At 34.8% G+C, this 8,489-nt stretch overlaps 1 long non-coding RNA gene across 1 annotated transcript; it reads left to right on the top strand.

Annotated features, from left to right (window-relative positions):
- The first annotated feature begins 873 nt into the window (after positions 1 to 873).
- Positions 874 to 6,658, top strand: LOC119071609. The gene is made up of 3 exons (XR_005086692.1): positions 874 to 1,045; positions 1,483 to 1,487; positions 6,647 to 6,658. It is a non-coding gene; the product is annotated as an uncharacterized LOC119071609 (long non-coding RNA).
- Positions 6,659 to 8,489: the final 1,831 nt, after the last annotated feature.

Genomic DNA, 8,489 nt, shown 5'->3' on the forward strand with positions numbered 1-8,489 from the left:
TTTTTGCGTAACGAAGCTGAAAGCGTCTAGTGAACGACATCTCAAATGTCTCACTGTCAAATTTTTCTGATAATTGTATTGTGTCATTGCAAATTCACAATGACATTCTCTGAAAAAAATGACAGTGAGACATTTGAGATGTCGTTCACTGTATCATTCATTTTAGAAATTGTACTTCAAAGACTGCGTCACACTTTTCTCGAAGAGATTTTTGTTGGGATTTACTATTTTTGTGGTTTTGAGTCCTTCTAGCTTAGTTCTAGAAAGCTGCGGAGTTTCTTTTTTTTTTCAAGTACATCTCTTGCTCACAGTGTCACAGTATAAAACTGCTCTGCTTATTTTAATCAAATTCTTCCTTTTTTAATCCGGTTCAATTTTATAAACTTTAAACCAAAAATAAACAAATCCGCTGCTTTTAAGTAGACTTAAACCCATAACCCACAACAAAGTGTACGCAGAGATAACCGCAGCAATAAATCATTAAAAAAAAAAATTAAATGCGAAATTCTTGACAAAAAAAAACGTAATTTATAGACATAGCAAAAAGTCTCCCACGCTCTTAAAAACTCGAATACGACTGTTAGAATGATGCAATAAAAAAATTGTATTGCCGAATTTTTTAGAGTCCAGTGAACAGAACGTGTGATTTTTGGAAATATAATGAGCTATACACGCAATAAGATTGCCGCCATCATATCAGTATAAAATGTGCGAGGAAAAAAGTTTCTTATCGTTGTATACAGTCACCACACCACATGAGAAGTTGAATTGAGTTACTTCTATTTTCTCGATGGCTGCCTATGGAGCGCGAAATTACTAATTCCTAAATTCATTTTTTCTCGTAAAACTGGGTGCGAACTCGATGGGACAACAAGAGCGAATGATGGGACAGGCTGAATTCGCCATTGAAGCGAATGAAAGGAAATTTATAAGCGAATGACTGGAACGAAAGAAGGTAAAATATGAGCGAAAGAATGGATAATATGAGCGAACAATGTACAAATGCGAATGGTGGGACAGGATTTTCCCTTGTTGTTTTCCCCTCGTGCGAATTCGATCTATAGTGTTTTCAGAGAAAATGGAAATTGGAAATAAGTTCGAACTCCGGCGAACTCGATGTAAAATTATTTCCGAAAAACTGAAAATTGGAGACGAAGTCGAGAGCCTTGTTTACAACAACAAGAACGCTCGTTTCAAAACCAACAAAACCAATAATTTCCAACAATAACGAATAACGAATATCTAGGTCGGGATACCGGTATCTCTGATACGAAAATGCGTGTATCTCAGTTGGGATACCGGCATCCGTGATACAAAATGTGTGTATCTCAATTGGGATACCGGTATCCCGGTATAAATAAAAGGAAAATCGACACTTTCCAGTTCGGGATACCGGTATCACTGATACAAAATGCGTGTATCTCAGTTGGGAGACCGGCATCTGTGATATACAAAATGCGTGTATCTTAGTTGGGATACCAGCATCTGTGATACAAAATTCGTGTATCTCAATTGGGATACCGGTATCCCGGTATAAGTCAAAGGAAAATCGGCATTTTCTAGGTCGGGAAATCGGTATATATCTGATACGAAAATGCGTGTATCTCAGTTGGGATACCGGCATTTGTGATACAAAATGCGCGGCGCGAAATTACTAGCTATCGCATTGCCACAGTTTATATAGACACCCGAAAAAATATTTTTTCTTTTTGAATTTAATTTTTGTTAAAGTCTGAATTCTACCACCACATAACACACCATGATTTGTGAACATATTTACCCATCCCGCCTCAATCACAATGATACAACTTTTCCGTGTCAATATCGTTTTCGTTATTGTTGGAAATTATTGGTTTTGTCATTATTGTGTGATTTGCTAAAGTTCTCTAATAGTAGTGAAAAAGTGCTATTATTTCGCCGTCGGTAGATAAAATAGCGTATTCACCTCTGTCCAAATGTTTATTTAGACACTTAAGGTTATAACATTCGCCTTCGGCTCATGTAATAACTCCCCAAGTGTCTAAATAAGCATGTGGACAGAGGTGAATAATCTACTATTACTTCACGAGCGATGTAAAGTCTTTACCCTGCAACTCGTGGATCGTGTGCTATTTTTCGGTCATTTTTCAACTATTTTCAGGAACTGTGGACTAGCCTATAGAATCGCAATTCGCATTATTATACAAAGCTGATAAAGTGATTCGCGACAAATAGACGAATTCGTCGAATTCTGTTTCGATTAGTTGGAAAAACTGTAAAAGAAATATTAAACGAAAATTGAACTAAGCACATCGGTAATTGACCCATAAGTGTGATTACAATTTATAAAAATATGAAACGGTGTGGCCTCTGTTATTATTCAAAAATGACGATTAAGCAAAATGCTCGCGGTTAATTAATGTGACAGCATTTTCGGAATATTGTCGATTTGGTAGTTTTTACAAATTGTAAATAAATACAAAACTGACACGCCTTCCTTTCGTCGTTCGATTTCAGTGTCAGAATAGGTCACAATTTTTTTTTGCACATATTTTACTTACACTCAAGTACTTGTAATCATTTCGAACACAATCATGAAATTATATTTGTTTGTGCAATGGAATTTACTTGTTGTTTTTTGAACGAATATCAGCAAAGTTTTCTGCTTATATTTGTACTGATATTTTGTAAATCAAATTTTAATGCTGAAAATCGGAATAATTGCATAATTCCAGGAACACCTTATAACCAACCAACGGGAGACTGTTCTTCATGGAAGGAAAAGTTTGGTAATTAATATCGAAAAGTTTTACGACAAACAATGGCTCATAAAAGTTCAATTACATGTCACATGTCTTGAACAACAATCATACAAATCAGTTTTTGTTACTTCAACGGTGTTTCTGTACCTGCAGTGTTTATCACACGTTGTATCGGGAACGTAGCAATACGAGCATTAAAATGTGGAATGTTGTCCGATAAACTTTTGTAACTTCCCTTCAATAGGTTCACTGAATTTACTTTCCGTAATTTGCCATTAGTCTGTTAATTACAAAATGTTGTTGCTACAAAATCGTCTATGTTCTACAAAAAGTTATCTTTGGCATGATTTGAAGAGAGGTGTCAAAGTTGTTCAACTGAAGATGGTCTCCCAGTGATTACATAAAAAGCTAATTTAGTCAATTAAACAAAAGATTTTCATTTTAACGGTAGATTATTCCTAGCTACTTTTCACTGTTCTTTTCCTAGTTAGATAATAGTACATTTTCTACCTTGGTGTATATTTCGAGAATAACTTCGTATGTACAATTGTATATAACGAGCGCCAGCGAGTGTATCATGTCCGGAGCGATAGCGGAGGACTTGACGCAGTCTAACTTCCAAAAAAAGAACGAAGAAAATTTTTTGAGACGCGGCAACTATATATAGGCGAGAATTTAAGTTTCTTTCCTTTGGCCTGTATCACCACAAATCCTATTCTATCTTATTCGCGCTTCAAATACGAGCAAAACGAGCTATCACTCGACTATGTAACTTTAAAATTGCCGGAGATACATCGTTTTGAAGTTGGTCATTTTGATAGAAAATGCACCAAATTAACGTTTTCCAAACAATCAAAATCTTTCAACTTACTCTGTATGTTTCTATCTGTCTATCTGTCTATCTGTCTATCTGTCTATCTGTCTATCTGTCTATCTGTCTATCTGTCTATCTGTCTATCTGTCTATCTATCGACGGTCGATCTCGGAAACTAGTCAGCCAATCTCCATGAAATTTTGCAGGAACCTCAGGGTGGGCATAAAAATCAAAATGTGATACGCCACTACCCCAGGAAAAACCAGAATTTTGTTTTATTGGCCTCGAAGTGGTTTCTGAGTGTGGTTTTCGAGGGTCGGGAACGCGTTTTCAGCTGTAGCTCAGCTGTATTGAAACCTGCAGGGGCGTGTGACCCATCAAATGAAAGGTATTCGCCACACGAATCGAACAAAAAAATAATTAGAAAAATTGGTGCAGATTTGGTTGAGCTAGAGTGGTCAGAGTGACCAAATTTTGAGCTACTCGAGCGTAGGATGAAAGGACTAATATTTTTTGGCTTATGAGAGATAGAGATTTACTTTCTTCGGCAAAGTCTCAGAGTTTTACGAGTAGAACACATTGGCATATGTGAAAAATGTCGAAAGTTGGAAATGGGTGGGTCAATTATGTTTTTAGAGGTATTTCTTGAATGGTGGCAGATAGAGAGTTACTTTCTTCGGCAAAGTCTCAGAGTTTTACGAGTAGAAAAGAAGGGCATTTGCGAAAAATGTCAAAAGTTGGAAATGTGTGGGTCAATTGGGGTTTTGGAGATATTTCTTGAATGGTGGCAGATAGAGAATTACTTTCTTCGTAAAATTTTCGAATTTCGTCAAATTTTCGTCAAATTTTCGATTTTCGTCAAATTTTCGATTTTCGTCAAATTTTCGAATTTCGTCAAATTTTCAAATTTCGTCAAATTTTCAAATTTCGTCAAATTTTCAAATTTCGTCAAATTTTCAAATTTCGTCAAATTTTCAAATTTCGTCAAATTTTCGAATTTCGTCAAATTTTCGAATTTCGTCAAATTTTCAAATTTCGTTAAATTTTTAAATTTCGTCAAATTTTCGAATTTCGTCAAATTTTCGAATTTCGTCAAATTTTCGAATTTCGTCAAATTTTCGAATTTCGTCAAATTTCGTCAAATTTTCGAATTTCGTCAAATTTTCGATTTTCGTCAAATTTTCGAATTTCGTCAAATTTTCGAATTTCGTCAAATTTTCGAATTTCGTCAAATTTTCAAATTTCGTCAAATTTTCAAATTTCGTCAAATTTTCAAATTTCGTCAAATTTTCGAATTTCGTCAAATTTTCGATTTTCGTCAAATTTTCGAATTTCGTCAAATTTTGTCAAATTTTCGAATTTCGTCAAATTTCGTCAAATTTTCGAATTTCGTCAAATTTTCGAATTTCGTCAAATTTTCGAATTTCGTCAAATTTCGTCACATTTTCAAATTTCGTCAAATTTTCAAATTTCGTCAAATTTTCGAATTTCGTCAAATTTCGTCAAATTTTCAAATTTCGTCAAATTTTCGAATTTCGTCAAATTTTCAGGGAATAGTCAACATAGCGGTCACTACACAGCTTACATTACAATTCGGAATCAATGGCACCTTCTCAATGATACAAACTTAACGACAAAACGTTGGCCACGTTTGGCTAAAAATGTATATGTTCTCTTCTATGAAAGCGTTTCTACACGTTAAGTTATATAGAATTTAGGTTTTCATATTATTTGCATTTGTAATGTGTGCAACATTTACAACGATTTTAATAAAAATTTGGAATACGACTTCAAATGTTACTCTTACAATGTTCATAAACATATTTCAAGGTTTCATAATGAATAAATTTATAGATGAAACGATATTTATTGATATCTTTTATTTTTGCATAATTAGTATAAACATTTTTATGCTCAAAATAGCGGCAGAATAAAATCATTTGCATACATAGTCCATAACTTAAAAAATTAACAGTGTCACATCTTCACAAGAAGACGTAATATTGCACCAACTTTTTTACTTCAAAGTAAAATATGGTTTCATTGAGCGGCGTCTTACAACTAATATTGGTATCCTATGGATATAGATCGTAAGTGCGCTAGGTTAGAATGGTCCGGAGCACTGAGTATGAGTATACTAGATGCGGCACTGCACATTACGCATTTTATGCAAAGATTACTGTGTAGAGGTAGACTTTACTATTGCGAATTTTGACAACATGCACATACTTGAAACATTTCAAATCAAAGATGTGCAAAATTAGCGTAACAAAAAGACTTTTGAAATTTTTGCATATCCTAAAGTGTATAAAAAGAGACAAAATGTGGAGCCTTGATTATCAACACTATTTTTGTTCACAATTATGGACCATTTCATCATTGGTACGTATTAGCGTGTTACTAAAACAACTTTATGCAACTCATCCCTTACCAGTCGGCGCACCGCCGCCGACTATTTTAAAACCGGCAAACACCTCTAACTTTCGTCAACTTCCGACTTAACTTCTAAAACGACTGATATCCCGGCAAAAACTCTTTCAGAGCAAAGTTGGACGCAGTCTACAGTCTATATGTGTGATAACTTCTAAAACAAGTGATATCGCTAGAGGTGACGCTGTCAGCGTCGTTACGCAAAATTGAATTTCACAGCCAATTAATTGAAATTAGCTGATCTAGTTTTCCAAACCATTCGCCAATTTTTTTTTTCAGAAAAAATTTTAACCAACAGAATTTTGACTGAAAAATTTTCAACAAAAAATTCTGCGTCGCAAAGTGGCAGATGCTCACGGACAAACCTACGAGAACATTTAATCTGCCACATGCGACGCAGAATTTTTTTTTGAAAATTTTTCAGTCAAAATTCTGTTGGTTAAAATTTTTTCTGAAAAAAAAAATTGGCGAATGGTTTGGAAAACTAGATCAGCTAATTTCAATTAATTGGCTGTGAAATTCAATTTTGCGTAACGACGCTGACAGCGTCACCTCTAGCGATATCACTTGTTTTAGAAGTTATCACACATATAGACTGTAGACTGCGTCCAACTTTGCTCTGAAAGAGTTTTTGCCGGGATATACAATTGTACATGAGAAGTGATTCGAGAAATATACACCAAGGTAGAACAATGTTTTATCTCCTGCAAGGTGATATTTCATACATTAGCGAAATAACCACAAAAATTTGGATTTAAAATTAATTAATTAAGCATGTTGTTTTAAAACGCATTCACAACAAAAAAAAACATCATACAGAGAATCCTTTATTTACTTACTCACACACATATACTATCCACCTCAACATTTCGTTCAAATCACATCATTCCGACTACTCTGATTATTTGATCGATGTAGAAGTGACTAACGAACCACTACCGACACCAATTGCGTCTCGTTATGTGATTTGTTGGCGTAGTGGTCAGCATGTTTGGTTGATATGCTGCTGGTCCCGCGTTCGCTTCCGCCGTTCGGCGATTTTTTTTTTTCAAATATGTAGATGGAAAGTAAATTTACCCTAGGTGGGTTATGTGTGAATTATCCAATAGTATAGGCTGTGGTTATGTGTGTGTTTGTGTTTATTTGCAGAAACGCGTAATGTATGAAATATCAGCTTGCAGGAGATAAAAGTAGATTACATTTTATGAAGCGGAAGTAACTCATTACATGACGGTTCCATTTGTGATATGAGCTTAACGAACAAGTGTGTATTTCGAGTAATAAAGCTCTGGAAACTGACACACAGCACGACGTGAACACATACCGACTGTGTGTTCAAAATGAATTTGCCACAACGATAGAAATCGACCCGAAAATCTGTACATAAAAGACATCGATGCTTTTCTGAAAAGCAAATATTTTGGCGTTTGTTAGGTTGCATCTATGCATTCAACACAAAAAATTGCATGCAGAACAGCACATTTCTACCAACGCCAAACGTCACGGAAGCAATATAACAAGTCTCATATTCACCCGAAACTTGGGTTCCGTCACAGCACTGCTACTAGCATGAACACTGAATTGATAAGTGTCAAATGTGGAGGCTTTGGAGGATTGTATTGTATGTTTTAACTCATACGGACAACGAAAACAAGTCATCTATCTGTATAACAGAAACGCAGTGCCTTCATTAGCCTTCGAATATTTTCTATGTTCGTGCTAGTAGCAGTGTTGTGGTTCCGTAAAATTTGTGATCCGCTGAGCATCTGCATTACCTTCAGAATATACTTAGGAATTTGTTAGCTTTCAACCCAAAATTATATTTGGTTGTAACACACGGAAAATCCGGGAATTTCGATAAAGGCTGTGTAACTTATAATATAGCTGTAGTTTTTATAATATAGCTGCATGACTTATAAAATTATAGTTACTAAACGCATATTCTGTTAATGTTGGTTATTTACGTGCAATATAAGTTACACAACTATATTATGGATTACAGAGCTACATTGTGCACCGTGGACACATTTTATAGCTAGGATCTACATATTGTGGCTGTGTACTCTATATCATAGATGTGTAACGTTCATTTGACGTATGAAAAATATAGCTGTGTGCTGCATATCAGAAAATGTACACAGAGAGAAATCCTGGATTAGAATCTTTTTCGGATTACATATAGGACCAAATTTATTTTTGGATTGAAATCTAATTTTTCGAAAGATTACTTGCATTTAATCTTTCGAAAATAATCTTTCGATGGATTAGATCGAAATCTTGCAAGAGATTTAAATTTTTTTTATTTTGAAATTAATTTTTTTTTCCAACATATATTTGAATATTGAGTCAGATTTACTCGTTTTATTTATTCTGAAATTGAGAATTTTATTTGTTTAGTTGAAATTAAATGTTTTTAGCCCCGTACGAAGTACGAAGGGGCTTATAGGATTACGATGCCGTGTGTAATTGATGGAATTCGAAGCAGACGGTGAGGGCAAAGTGTT

Source organism: Bradysia coprophila (genome assembly GCF_014529535.1).
Source record: "Bradysia coprophila strain Holo2 chromosome IV unlocalized genomic scaffold, BU_Bcop_v1 contig_5, whole genome shotgun sequence".
NCBI lineage: Eukaryota > Metazoa > Arthropoda > Insecta > Diptera > Sciaridae > Bradysia > Bradysia coprophila.